At 40.9% G+C, this 14,502-nt stretch overlaps 1 protein-coding gene across 2 annotated transcripts in view; it reads left to right on the forward strand.

The window, feature by feature from the left end:
- Positions 1 to 14,502, forward strand: part of sema3b (sema domain, immunoglobulin domain (Ig), short basic domain, secreted, (semaphorin) 3B) — an 80,712-nt gene that overhangs the window by 36,843 nt on the left and 29,367 nt on the right. Inside the window, exon 1 of one of the 2 annotated variants that reach the window (XM_042408172.1) lies at positions 7,906 to 8,675. The exons of the other annotated variant lie outside the window; for it this stretch is intronic. The gene's annotated coding sequence lies outside the window, so the exon portion shown is untranslated. Of the gene's footprint in view, positions 1 to 7,905; positions 8,676 to 14,502 lie in introns of those variants that run through there. 2 annotated transcript variants of the gene reach the window in all.

Genomic DNA, 14,502 nt, shown 5'->3' on the forward strand with positions numbered 1-14,502 from the left:
CCTGCTGAACTCAGACATACTGACTCGTTAACCTCTTAAAAATCTCTTCTTAAAACATTTCTCTTTGTAAAAGCTTTTGGAAATGTCTGATATATGTTTTTTTTAATTATCTGATCTTATTCATTTTATTGTCTCTACTTTCTTTTTATCTGCTTTGTCTGTTTTCATTTTCCTTTTGTAAAGCACTTTGTAACATTGTTAAGAAAAGTGCTATATATAACGTTTATTATTATTATTATTATTAATAGCCTACTGAGATGCTTTAGCCCACATTATAACAACTATCTTCCATTTATAATTATGTTTAACAATGGAAATGGGTGCTCAAATGAACATTCACTGATGTTTTTCACCATAGTGTCCCATTAGAATTTTCACTTGCTCTATTAGAAAAAAATCAGTGTATGTGTACAAAGATGCACATCAGCAACATTTGAGACACTAAAGGATCTCAGGAAGAGGAAATACATATATATAGTCATATCTTTAGGTAAAATGTTGGCCTGGTATAGCCAGCCCCTAGCAGTGTAACTGCAAAACTAGCCGATGTACCTGCTGAAGTCAAGCAGTTGTAGTTGTTCCAAAGATGCTTGATATGCTGGATAATTTGATAATTGTGCACTTTCTAAGTGATGCTACATTACACAGTATGTAATTTAGTGGCTTGCGTGTAGACTTTGTACGTACTGTATGTACCTGGATATGCACAGCTGTGCAGGGACTGATCCATGTGTGGGCCTTTAAAAACTGTAAATTTGAGTGTGCTACGTGTGTTAAGTCTGAGGTTTAAAGCTTCTGTCTTTTAAGAGGTGATTTCCCAGTTTTGTGTCTTTCATCCACTATCACTGTGATCTGTGCTGAATTCTCTCAGCAGTAGCAGCAGCAACAGCTCAGGTTTGATTAAAGTGAAGCTCAGAATTACAGGGCAGTACGTCTGGCTTGAAACCAGAATGTGCCTGCATATTCTAACTGTAGCCTGTATGTGATAAAAAATAATAATGAAATGAGAGTGATTGTTTGATTTTGTCAGTGTAGTGATTTTTTTTATAAGACTTTTAGCTGCATTATAAAAAAAGTTCAAAAATCAGTACAATGGGGACATCCTCTCACATAACACATTAAGTAAAACACTGTATTTATCAATAAATATGTGATGACAAATCTAGGCTACAATTTTAGTTGATATAGTCTTTCCTTCTTTTTAGACATCATCATTTTTTTTTTGCTTTTGCTTTTTGCTAACATCTAGAACCACACCTTCATTAGCCGATTTAATAGTGGTGGGAACTAGCGCAGCAATGTGCATTCCACTGAGAAATACTGCTTATTCCAAGTGTGTGTGTGTGTGTGTGTGTGTGTGTGTGTGTGTGTGTGTGTGTGTTTGTGTGAGTGTGAAAGAGACAACGCTGTGGTCATGCAAGGTGCTGTAATCCACTCACTGACCTTAAGAACCTGCTCGGAGGTGTGTGTGTGAAAATGTGTCACTAAAACCTTGCTTATGTTTGAAGGTGGTCTTATCCACCCGGTGACCCCCGGAGCCAGATGGTGTGTGACTGCCTTGCCTGTGAGAGTGTGTGAGAGTGTGTGTCCCACCTCTGAGCCTCCTGGCACCACGGTCAGTCACCCTCTACCTACCCACCCACCCATACTGCCCTCCTGACACACCAACAACCCCCGCCCCCCCTTCAGCCTCCATCCTTTCAGTTGGGTGTGATCACATCAAAGTGAAACAGGGAGGATTACAGGTTTCTGTGCCCTAAGGGTTCCCAAGCAAGACCCCTCTCTCCCTCCACTAACTGTAACTCTCTCTCTCTCTCTTTTCCGTTGCTGCCACTCTCCGCCAGGGCCCCTATAATCCTCGTGGTGTCAAGAGGTCAGGGGACCGTGTCATGGACTACCCCTCAGGACACATATAGTACAGCTGGATATGGATAGCTAGCTGAGCTTGAATAGAGACAAAACTTTTTATTCTTTTCTCATCCTTTCTGCCTTTTATCACTTATTTTTATGTCTCCTTCATTTCTTTCATTCACTCTTTTCATCTTTTTCACTTTTTCCTCTCTCTGCCTCCATGAACACATTTTGATTCAGCTGTTCTTTAATTATTTTGAAGTAACACATACAAAAAAATGAAATGAAATAACAGAAATTAAGGGAAATAAGTGGAAGAGTTAGCATATTGGCAAACAGAGGATCAGTTTAAGGCTGATAGAAACAGATTATATTAAAAAAGAATAATGTTTTATTTCTGGCCTTGTAGACGCAGCATCACATCATTGCTGCCATGCAAACTGCTTCACCATAAGTCCCCCAAAAACACCAAAATTACTTTTTGTTTTACCCAACTTCATCATTCATGTGTGTTCAACTCCTGACACACTGCTGTGGTTGCTATTAAAGGACACATTCACTGCACAAACACATACATACATACACCAGATGAGATAAATGTGGGGTTACAGCTGACAGAGTAGGCTCCACTGTTGTAGTGATGCTAATGATCCACTTAATGCTGGTATTTGTTTTATGTTGGGTCAGTGTGACACCCACAGAGCCCACACAGCACACAGTGAACGTGGTATTTCATGCTGCTAATTTTACATGCACGGCATCTAGGCCCAGATATTTGTACATCTGTCGAGCAAATGTTTATAATGCAACACTTGTAATGTTGGCAGGTGTCACAGTACCGCAACATCACAGAAATTTTACTATTAGGGTTGGCCTGCTGTAAGTACATGCTATTTGAAACCATCGTTCCTCCCATGCTTTTGAAAGATCCGACCTCTGCATGTGTCCTGCAGCATTCTGAAACCATTCCTCGCCGGGGTGGAGCAACAATGTAATATGCCAGTGTAGATTCATCTCAGTTATCCAGTTAAATCGAGGAGATTTTACACCCTACAGTACTGAAACAACCATGACTAAATGCGATGGAAACATGGATGCTTGCATCATACCTCAGTGTGTTTCTCAAAAAGTCAGTTTGGCCAAGAAAGGAGGGAGCAGTGTGACACGCTAGACGCCAAAAAGTATGATACCTTCTTCAACTATGTCCTCATCCATGGTGAAAAGTTTTCAATAGCGGTCAATCAAGTGACAGCCACACAGTCACTGTTTCTAAAAGTGAACACAGCGACAGTGTGTGCTCCTACGCCATACAGTGGAAAATCAAGCTGCAGGCGAGAGACCTTCACAGTCACATACCAGGACGTATCTTGTGATGTTGAAATTACCACTTGGATTCAATATTTTTGCTCAGAGATTCTCTTCCAACAATAACACATTGCTTCCACAGCACTTGTGTTAATAGGTGCAGTTTTTAAAGTCAATATGGTATAATTAACCTCAATGAAGCATGGCTTTCCAACACTGAGGCACTTGTATTTTGCTTTTATTCTGAGTGTTTTGTTTAAGGTTGCCTTCACCAATGATTCATCGCTACATTAATATTAGTATAATATACTCTCATAGTTGGCATTCCTAATTCTAAATGGCTGAAAGGCTTATTCTGGGGTTTGGTCTTAAGCAACCTTAAGCAAACTTCCACTTTAGCACAAGAAGTAGAAGGTAGCCGAGCTGTTCGACAACTGCTATTGTGCAGCTACACTCAGGTTAGTGTTACTGTAGCTGCTGATTGGATTATAATAGTTTTCCTGGAAGATTTTTCATGTATCCTCTGGAATATGTATTAAGTTCTTTAGCAGCATTATGTAATGAAGTAAACACTAATGTTTTTGAAGGACTGACGTAATCCAGAGTGTGTGTGTGGCTTTGATGGTGCTGGTGTATGACGTTGTGAATTATGCATATTGAGCGTTATATAACACAGAGGCAGTACATAATTAAGTTAATCATCTTACAAGACCAACAGTCTTTGGTTCCATGTCTATTTTTAAAAAGCAACAAGTTCGTCTCATCAAGTATTCACTTGGTTCATTTTTAGGTTTTTGGACATTTTCTAAAGTCAGGTCTAGCAAACTGCATTTTGGATTTTTAAAAAATCTTTATCCACCTAAAGAACATAGTGTATACTCCCATAATTAATCAATATAGAGTAAAAAGTTCAAACTACTCATGAGAAACTACATGACTGACATCATAGGTAAAAGTGCACATTCTGCAAGTACTCATAAGCAGCATTGCCTAAATAAGTCTTACAGTAATTAGCGCTGTCATGTGGGCTACATTCCTGCTCCTCTGATTACACAACGTAAAGCATGTGACAAAAAACAATAGTATCCCAATCAGTTTATGAAAGTTCTCACCAAGGGAAGCAACCCAATTCAGTCAACACACTTATGCTTTATGAAACCAAAACTGTCTGTTATTTGGTGTTTCGGGTTAGGAATTCTACAGTATGTTATTGTATTCATATTTTACAATGTGAGGTAAATATAAAACTGGTATGTACTGCATGTCATAAGCTAATCTGCAGGATAAAGTCAAAGTCCAAACCCTACTGGGCCAAGAGTTACAGACTGACACTCCCCTCTACATTGATATTATACAAAACACTGTACAAAACACAGCAAACCATTAAATGGAAACTGTGATTCAGCCTGTATTCAAGTGTCAAGAGCTTTTATTTTCATGAAAACATTCTGCAGAGCTGTTCACGCATAATTTAACCTCAACATGGTGAAATGACTTTCATTTTAATGTATTGTCTGCTGTTGAATAAGGGAGCACAATGAAGCTGACATATGTTGGAAAATATAATAAAAATAAACATCTGTTTTACCCTTTTCTCCTTTATATTTTATCTATATGTTTTGGAATACCTGAACTGAATAAAAAGTAAACCATAAGACCACAGGGGGAGATTTCCATATGGGACACGGCAGCCTGATTATGGTCCCACACTAATCTAAAGATCATTTCGGTTCATTGACTCGCAATAAAACAAAGATTCACTAAGATGCTATTAGGAAAGTGAGCTCTCATCTGTTTCAATAGCACAGAGGCTTTAGCTGAAACAAAAGCCTTTGTCAGGATCACAGGGCTTTCTCTGCAGCCTGTAGAGACATCAGACTGGTTTATGACAGACAGGTCAGCAGGGGGTGGGCAGTCAGCTGAAAACAACAGCATACGGCATACACACACACACATACACACACACACACACACTCTCTTACACCAATAGCTTTAATTGTATACATGCCCATATATGCATGAAAGTGTTTTAGACACTGAGGGCAAGTGTGTATTGTGTGTTCAAAATGCAGCCAAACCTGTAGACAACACACACACACACACACACACACACACATTGCAGTGAACACCCTAATGTGAGACCTATGACCTCTCTGTATGGGGACCGTACCCTGGTGTGAGCGGGTTTCGTGTGGGTGTGAATGTCAGGGTTGCCAGGCGCAGCACTGCATCTGCCAGAGGAATGAAGACTAAAGGAGTGGGACAACTGGGGAAACCATGGACACACACACACAGTCTGATTGTGAGTGTAACACTGACACTAAGATGTTAGCCACACTATAAAACTTTGTTATTTTAACATTTTTTGAATGCATTGTACGCAATGTTGGTATTAAATATTCATATTTTGGCATTTTGTCAATTAAAGCTCTGGGTTCTGGTCCTTCCTCTGATGATGGGGCAGGAAAAGCAGAGTACACAAACTGAGGATTTGAGCTTGAAGTTTTTGAGCTTGTTTATTTGAGATCATTTGGGTGTAAAGTTGAGCTTCAAGCACGGTGGTAATTTCAGTATTATACCCAACCCAGTCCTGGTGTCTGGAACACATTGAGTCTATCAGTAGACTGTAGACGAAAGGATTATGCTGCAGGAATTGTTTGATAAGTTGAATGGATGCTTTGATACTTTTTTTCCCTCGTGAAACTTTGTCATCAAAGGAATACAGTGTGGCTGACTGTGCTGAAGCTAACCACAGCAAATGTTCTCTGCAGAAAAAAATAAAGAAAATACAAACTACAGTAAATATCTATTCTATAAGGTAGAAAGTCGCTTAACTTTAAGATCTTCACCCTGGCACTTCTTTCAGAATCTGCTATTAAACAAAACAGGAAAAGACATTTTTGATGTCTTCATATCACTTTTAAACATTTCTTAAACCTTTCTCCCCTCATGTATGTTTTCATATATTTATGTTCATAGCCCGGCTGTCATGAATAGCTTCAACTTTGATATGTGCAGGATGATGTAAACCCCTCATATACTATAAATGTATGCCAATTACCCTCTTACTGTACGTACAGTAGCTTATCAGCCTACAAACCGTCCGCACCAGCATAGAGTCATTTTCTAGTATCTGGAAATCTTTCTCTCTCTCCCACCACCTCCTCCTTGAGTCTGTAGTGATCTTTATCCAAAAGCTGTTTTCTAAATACATGAATATCCTCTCTTCCAGAGCTGTTTTAAGTCTTATGAGGCAAGTCCAAGTCAGGTCTGACAGCAGTTAAATGTTCTCAAGCCTCTTTTTGTTGACATAATAATAATAATAATAATGATAATAATAATGAATGGGCCCTCACACCACACACACATCGGAGGGAGCGGAAGCTGTGGTATTGCAACTGGAGGTCGGTTGACACGCAGCAGTACATTTACCAGAGGGCAACTGACACAGATATACATTTCCATGAATATTGGACATGTAGGAGATAACTACTGTATCACTTCCTGTGTCCATTATGTGGTGCTAGAGAACACCCACTAAATGTACATTATGTTGCTGCATATCAAATGTAGACCACACATTTTAAATTTCATGTAAATCAAAGGAAGTTTGCAATATAAGGCTTGCGTCTTTTCGCCAGCAGGCATATGCATTGTCATGAATATTGGATATTGCACGAAGGAGTTAAAGGTATAATATGTAACTTTTCTGCATTAAAATGTCTAAAAACTACTGTCTACTGTTGAGTTGTGTACTTAACATTATCCTAAATGTTTCCAACAATGTTAAAACTCAGAGAAATCCATCATTTTAATCAAGGTTTGGTCAGCTGTCTATGACGTCATATCCCCTTTGCGCATGCATCAGCGTTGTGGTTGTCTGCCAGAAATTGTTATAAATTGACTTTTTATCCAGTTTTAAGCCACATTTTTTCAATACACTTTTTAGATCTTGGTAGTTTAATTATATCTTTTAACTGGATGAAGGATTTTAGTAATTGGATGTCTGGGGATTAAGTTATCAGCAGCTCAGCTGGCAGCCCCTCTGGACGTCCTGTGTCCGCTGAACGGCGTCGGAGAAACACTGATTTTTAACATGAAACTGCTTTATTAACTGTTTTTACTGGTTTTAACCAGTGTGCCCATTTGCTTTTGAGAGAGACCTCTGTGGATAATTCGGCTCCTGGTAAAAACCTCCTGAATGATGAACACTGAAGGAATCCTAACCAGGAGAAACTGACTGCAATGACGGCAATGGTGGTTTTTTAAAAAAGAATACAACAACTCCCATGATCCCACGCTACTTCACAACATCATCAAACTCCGTCTTTTGTCATGTTTTGATTGAGAGACCTCTTGTGGCAGAAAATTACATATTGTGCGTTTAAGTATAGGGAGCTTTAATTCTGAAAGATGTGCCAGGAGTTAAGTATAGGGGGCTTTAAGACTGACCTGAGTCCAAGTCTCTGCTGCTGTATTGAGTTTTAATGCTCTGCATAGAAGTTAATTAAAGTCACTGATCACAACCGTAGACTGTAAAGAAAGCAGTTTCATCCAGGTACCAATACACGCACTCACATGCACTGTAAACAACACAGTGCATGTCCCTGCCCCTTTCCACTCCCCTCCTCTTACATCCCACCTTTCCCTCCTCTCTGCAATCCCTCCCTCTCCCTCTCTCTCTCTCTTTCTCTCTCTCCCCTCTTGAATTAAGTCCATTATTCCTGCCTGCTCTCCCTCTGAGCACTTCTACTGTGCTCAGCTCCTGTGAAAACTCTGTGCGAGTGTGTGTGTGTGTATGTGCGTGCGTGCGTGCGTGTGTGTGTGTGTGTGAAGTCCTCGCGCGTGTGTGTTAAGAAGAGTTTTTATGTGTGTGTGCATAAGGTTGTGTGTTTTTCTAAGTGGAGCTGGAGTGCAGCCGTTCATCAGTGGAGCTGACTGCAGACTGGGGAATACTCAGATCTCACTGCGCTGCTTTTCAACTCGCGCACCAGCTGCTTTTTTGGAGTTTTTTTAAGACTCACTGGACTTCGCACCAAAGTGGGACTTTGCCGCTGCTCTGTTTCTGCCCTCCAGGCACCATTCCTATCACTGGAATTTTTTTAAAACAACTTACTGAGAATAATTTTTACAAGAATTTCTACCTGCCTCACACATCATTTCATTTTTCCTAACAATTTATGGACTGTCAAAGTTTTAAATACAGCATCAGTTGTTTCCACCTGATTCCAGAGGAACTTTTCTGTACATTCACATTTAATTCAGACATGCTCAAGCTGGAAACACATAACAAGAACTCAGTGAGTGTGTGTAGGTGTGTATACGGCACTCTGGGTATATAATATATTTGTTATCTTTTTTTATTGCAATGGAAAGACTATGAGAGGTTAAAAGCAGTACTGTTACTATGGAAACAGTCAGTGCTGTCAGAGGCATGTCGGGCTCAGGTGGACGTTGATCCCGGTCCGGAATGTGCTGAACTCTTTTGGAATTTGGTTCCCCTGGTAACGGATGGACAGGTGAGTTCATTTTGACTGTGGTCCAGTCAGGAGCATTTAGGGTCACTGCTCTCGTCCCTCAAGTATTTTCATCTATCATGTCAAGTTAAACTCAAAATAATCATGTGGCACAGATTCTTTTGTAGTATTACTACTTTGGGTGCAAACTATACCTGACAATATTATACTTTAATCATTTTTGTGGTGTCACTGTGTATTCCAAAAATTCAGATCTGGCTGAGGAAGAATCTGAAACATTCAGTCACAAAGTAACTTCAGCTGGCACATGTACAAATAAGAAATGATGATTAAAAACCATTAAGTTCACGTTTTAATAAGCCTGCTGTGTTTGTGACCTGATGTCATGCAGCAGTGGCTATTCCTGAGCCATTACAAACCCAAATATCTTTTTACAAGTCATGCTGATGACATGGGGGCCGCCGCCGCCTCAGAAGAACTGGCTTGAAATCTGCTCTGTTGTTTCATTTAGGAGAGTAGAGTAAGTTGTCTTCCCTCAGAGAGCTGTTTGGAGTGGCTCCAGTCAGGAGACCAGAGGTAGCTCTGTAAGGTCCTGACTTACTGCTGCTTCTGGGTTTAGCACAGCCAAATGGCCGGCCACCAGCTAACAGCAGGCTGCCCTCGCCTTAGTGGCTCCTTCATTGTTCCTCTTTTTTTCAGCTTTTTACAACCGACAAGAGGTTTAATCGTCCTTATGACCACAGCAAGGCAATTCTCCAATACCATTTTGATATATGTCTCCCTTGTAATATTTCATATTATCCACAATAACATTAGTCCAGTCACCACTCCCCACTCAAGCTGTGCAGCCTGAACTGATGAAAAAGATTAAACAGATATCTATCATCATGAGTGTAAGACTTGTATCAGCTCAAACTTGGCAGGGTACGCAACCTCTGGACACCAGTAAATAGATTTTGTTGACTCCAGTTTTAACACTTCTTAATTTCTCCCATTCAAACTTTGACTAGTGAGAATAATTTGTGAACAAATGCTAGTCATAGATTTGCAGGCTGGGAAACTTTCCACTCATGATACTGGGCCAGATGGCTCGTTACCAGCGACCAGCAGAGCGCTGTAGCCTCCCCGGCTCCTTCATTCACTCCGTCTCTTTCAGAGCAACCGGCTCTTTGCCCCGGATCGTCTCGCTTTCTTTCTCTCACTTTGTCTTTCTGATTAAATCCCATAAAGACCGGTAGTCACTTTTGGCTTGTAGCGGCTTTACTTTGCTTGATGTGTGTGCGCAAAACTCTCATCTACTTCTATAACTAACTTTGTCCCAAGACCCTCTGCTGAAAACACTGTACCTTTAAGCTGCATTACATTGTTGATGGAGATTTTCTTAACCAGATGTGACTTTCATATGACTGAGAAAAGAGAGAAAATAAGATTCCACTTGTCTTTAAAAAACCTTTAAGAGAATAAGGAGAAAATCACTTCACCAAATACCCAGAGTCATTTTTACCTCTTACTCTCAAATTAAATAATCATATTTATGTTGAAATAAGTAGTAATAAGTAATAAGTAACACAAAACAGAGTGAGCATTGGCCTTTCTTCTATTTTGGAAGGAGTCCTCTCTCTTCATTGGTGGTCTGTCTTTATCAACGTTTGTTTCTTTTTTCTAGTTTTCAAGGGAAATGAGGCACTGCTCAGCAGCTCTCCGCTCGGAAAAAGAGAAATGATCTCATGATTCAAACCAATAACAATGTCACAGCTGTAGTCATTGCACTCTACAAGTCCCCGCTCTTTACATGCCTGCTGCACGTCTGCTCATTGCTGCTGCTCCCTCTAGACATTGTTTGTGAAAACCCTGTAGTGTGTTGATGTGCAGCCACGCTCCCCTGCATCACCTGCTATACCTCACTTGCTTCTCTCTGCACATCTAAGGCTTTCTCCTTTTTTTTTTTTTGTAAATGAAGCAATCAGACCAACAGATTTTTATAAAAGCTGAATCAAAACATTTTAAATGGTGCAACTGCAGAAAGATGTTCTTTATATATTCCAGTCGAGAGATCCAACTTTTTAAATGCTCGCTGCACACACACAAACAAACTTGTACTAATATACTTGTGAAGACACTGACTCATATTCAGTCCCTGGAGGTTTTATCCAACCTTAACCTACATGCCAGACGCCAACCCTTTCTTTAAATCAACCCTAAAACCAGGTCTTAATATAATGGTTAACATTGTGGGGATCAAACCTGTCTTCAGATGGTAGATTAGTCTCCACAATGTAATGAATACATACTGAGAGCACACACAACGCTTTGCTTTCTGATGTACTTTATGAGCACTTTTTATGTTCCGCATATCATATTTATACCAAAGTAGGCCATGAACCTAATTCAGAAAGCAGTAAATTACCAGAATGAAAACATTTATGGCATGAAACGTGTTCTAATGCAATGCCAATGTATTTCAGATGTGTTTTATTGACATCATAATGACACAGACCTACAAGAATGTAATAACGCAACTGTTTCTTATCTGGTTATATGGATCTAGACATTTAATACCATTTATAGTAAACGTTATTGCTTTCACTCTAGTAGTTGACTGAACTACCGACCTCGCCTCCTCCCCGTCTCTCTCGTCTCTCTGCTTGGTCCAACTTGGCTCACCTTCAGCACCCATCCTCCCCTTTTTTCATCATTTCTCTCTCTCCATGTTTCTCCTACAGGAGCCCCTCTTCATCACCTTACCTTCCTCTCCTCTTTATACCCTATTCTACCACTTTTCTTCCTGACTGATGTTTTTTTAATATATTTATTTTATTAATTATTGATACAAATATATTGTAAAACTTCAAAAGTAGCCCTAAAAATCAGATCAAGTAGGCAAAAAAAGCTATTTCTTTGCCTGAGGTACTTTATGATAGATTGGTTTTTCCTGTTCTTGCTTCTCAAATTCTCATTCGCTCAACCTTCCACCCCCCTCGTCCCCCCACACTCCACCCCCACCCTCCTATATCAGAAAGCCACCAGTCCTGCTGTTTCAGTCATTTTCCTCTGTAAAACCGAGAGCCCCTCCCTCCCTCTTTCTCACCCTTTCCACCTCATTCTTCCTCTTTATCCCTCCATCCATCCCTCCTTCCTTTCATTTCTCCGTCGCAGGGAGGCTTAGACTTGTTGGTCACAGGCCAGGGAAACTCTTTTCTTCCTGCAGGCGAAACAATTGGCTCCTTTCTCTCTGTCACCTCTTGCCTTGCTCATTTTCTTCTCCATCCCTCCCTCCCTTCCTCCATTGCATTCTCTTTTTCCGTGGGACTGTATGCACGCAGGCAGGCTGAAGTGGGCTTGGTGTAATGTCTATATATCCTTCTGTCCCTCCATTCTTTCCTCCTCCTCTTCCTACCTCTGCTAAGTGTTTCAACCCCTTTTCTTACTGTCCCTCCATCATCTCTTTCCCTCCCTTCCCATTCACTCTCTTCTCCCTACCTCTTCCTCCTTCTTCTCAGACTTCTAATAATCCTCTTCCACCACTTCATTCACCTTTTCTTGCTGCTCCATTCACTCCTAAAGTCACACTTTACTTTCTCCATCTCTATCTACTTTTTCCACCTTTTGTTTTTTCACTACAACTCGTTATTTCTTTTCCTTCCTCTCTTCTCCTCATTACCACTCTCTTACTACCGTCTTCTCTCATGTTGCTCAATCTAACCATTTTACCTTTCTTGCTTCCTTCCTGTCGTTCCTATCCCTCCTTGCCTTCCCATCATGCCTCCTTCTCCTCTCCTCTCTCTCTCTCTTGTCAAACTTGTGGTAGTGGAGGGCTACAGGTTAAACTGCTGATATCCATTCATTCATTATTGTATGCTATACTGTAGGGTTGCACTCTAACCTCACTCTGAAAAAGCCTGTCTCACCCTGGAGGCGGCCCGCTTTGTCTGCCTGTCTTTATTTAGGCTGGTTTTTGACAGGACGGCTTGCCCCCCCCCCCGCCCCCCCCCCTCTCTAAAGAATCTCTCTCTGTTTCACTCTTTATTTTTAATCCACTCCCTCTTGGCATGCCGCTGCTCCGTGTCTATTGAAGCTGAACTGAATGCAAGTGTCAGCGGGCCCAGTGGCTTTTTTATTAAGATGCATTATGGAGCATTATGGAGTTTGTGTATTTGTGAGTGTGTGTGTGTGTGTATGTGTGTGTGTGTGTGTGCACGTTTGTGTGTTTGCTGATCTAAGTGCTGAGAAGCGGGAGTTTGTAGATGAGTACATATGCTCCTGCACGCATACTTATAAATGTGTGAGTGTGTGTATGTGTGTGTCTCCACTCAGGGCTCTGGGATGAGATGAGGATGTGCGAGGAACAATGATGCTCTCTTCAACTCATGATGGCAGATTTTGAAGATACACACACACACACACACACACACACACACACACACACACACAGCTTGGGGAGACTCATAGGAACAATGGGACCTCCTTTTATAGCAGCCGACAGGAGTGTAAGGGCTTTGCTGGTGCCCCTGACATTCCCAGGGACTGTGACGTGAAATGTGTGTGTGAGTTTGTTTCTGTTTGTGAGTCAAGGAGCTGACGAGAGTGCTGACGTCCTTCTCCTTGAAATACTGCAGCATCTTTGCAGCTCAGTGCAGAACCTTGAGCACACACACACACACAGGCCGACTCACCCTCTTTCTTTCTGCTGCACACACAAACGCACGTTTTATTACTGCATTTTGCACACATCATCACTCCCTTGATTGACGAGGAGAAATCTGATGTTTTCTGCTTCACACCAGAGGTTAGCAGACCTGGTGCTATAAAAATATCCCAGACGATTCACACTTTACAACACCTCTTTGTGCGCTTCTGAAACAGTGAGATGTGGCAGAGGATGGCAGGTTGTGTGCTGTTCATGGCTTGCATGTGCACTTTTGTCCATTCACAAGTGTGTGTGTGTTTACATACTGCAGGGTATATGGGAGTTCATGTTCCTATCCTGTTGTGTTGTGGCCAGGGAGCTGTGAGCTTATGAGAGCTCTCCTGTCTCCACGCCTCAATAGGTCTATTATTCATAAAATTCTGTGCCAACAGCCAGGACGGGTCTGTGTGTGTATAGAGTTTGTGTGTATATTCTCCTCTTTGTGTGTTTCGGTATGCATATGTGTGCCTACTGTGCTTAAGAGTGATAGCTGGAGCTTTCAGCAGTGCTTCCGCCAGAAATTGAGGAATTCATATAAAAATGTTTCTGGCTTAAAAAAGAATGAGATGATTTTTTCAGAAGAGTCCATCATACTCTCACTCTCCATTCACCAATGTAAGTCAAGACATACTGTACAGAAATAATTTTCTACCACTGTGCATACTCAAAATAAAAAAATGTTACTCAATGTCCACAAAGAAGGAAAATCAATTCCTTCAAAAAGTTAAGGCACAGCACTTTGTAAAGGTACAATTACACAGCGACATCTAGGTTACCCATTTGTTTATATGATAGTTTGACCCTGCAAGACCAGCATGCAGTCGTTACACGTTAGTGTTGTTTTTAACCTGTAGCCAACAAAGGCTTTTTAACTTTTGCACCTTGACAAAAGGTATAAATCCATTCCCTTTTTTGTGGATATTGATTGCTTACCTCTATATCATAAGCACTTGTTTTGTGTCACATCGTTGTCAGATCCAAGAGGCATTTTTCATTGAATTATTTTTTAAATGTCACTGCTAAACATAAAAATCTTGAGGGAAGCTCTTCTCTGTTTCTCGTAAAATTCCTGGTGCACTGAGCTTTGTTCTGTCACCACAGGTCTCAATGCAAATTGGGTCCAGCCCATACTGTATGTGGCGGCAAGATTTGGATAAGTTTTAGGGGTGCAGACTAAGGCAA

This window comes from Thunnus maccoyii, chromosome 4 (assembly GCF_910596095.1).
Source record: "Thunnus maccoyii chromosome 4, fThuMac1.1, whole genome shotgun sequence".
NCBI classification, from domain to species: domain Eukaryota; kingdom Metazoa; phylum Chordata; class Actinopteri; order Scombriformes; family Scombridae; genus Thunnus; species Thunnus maccoyii.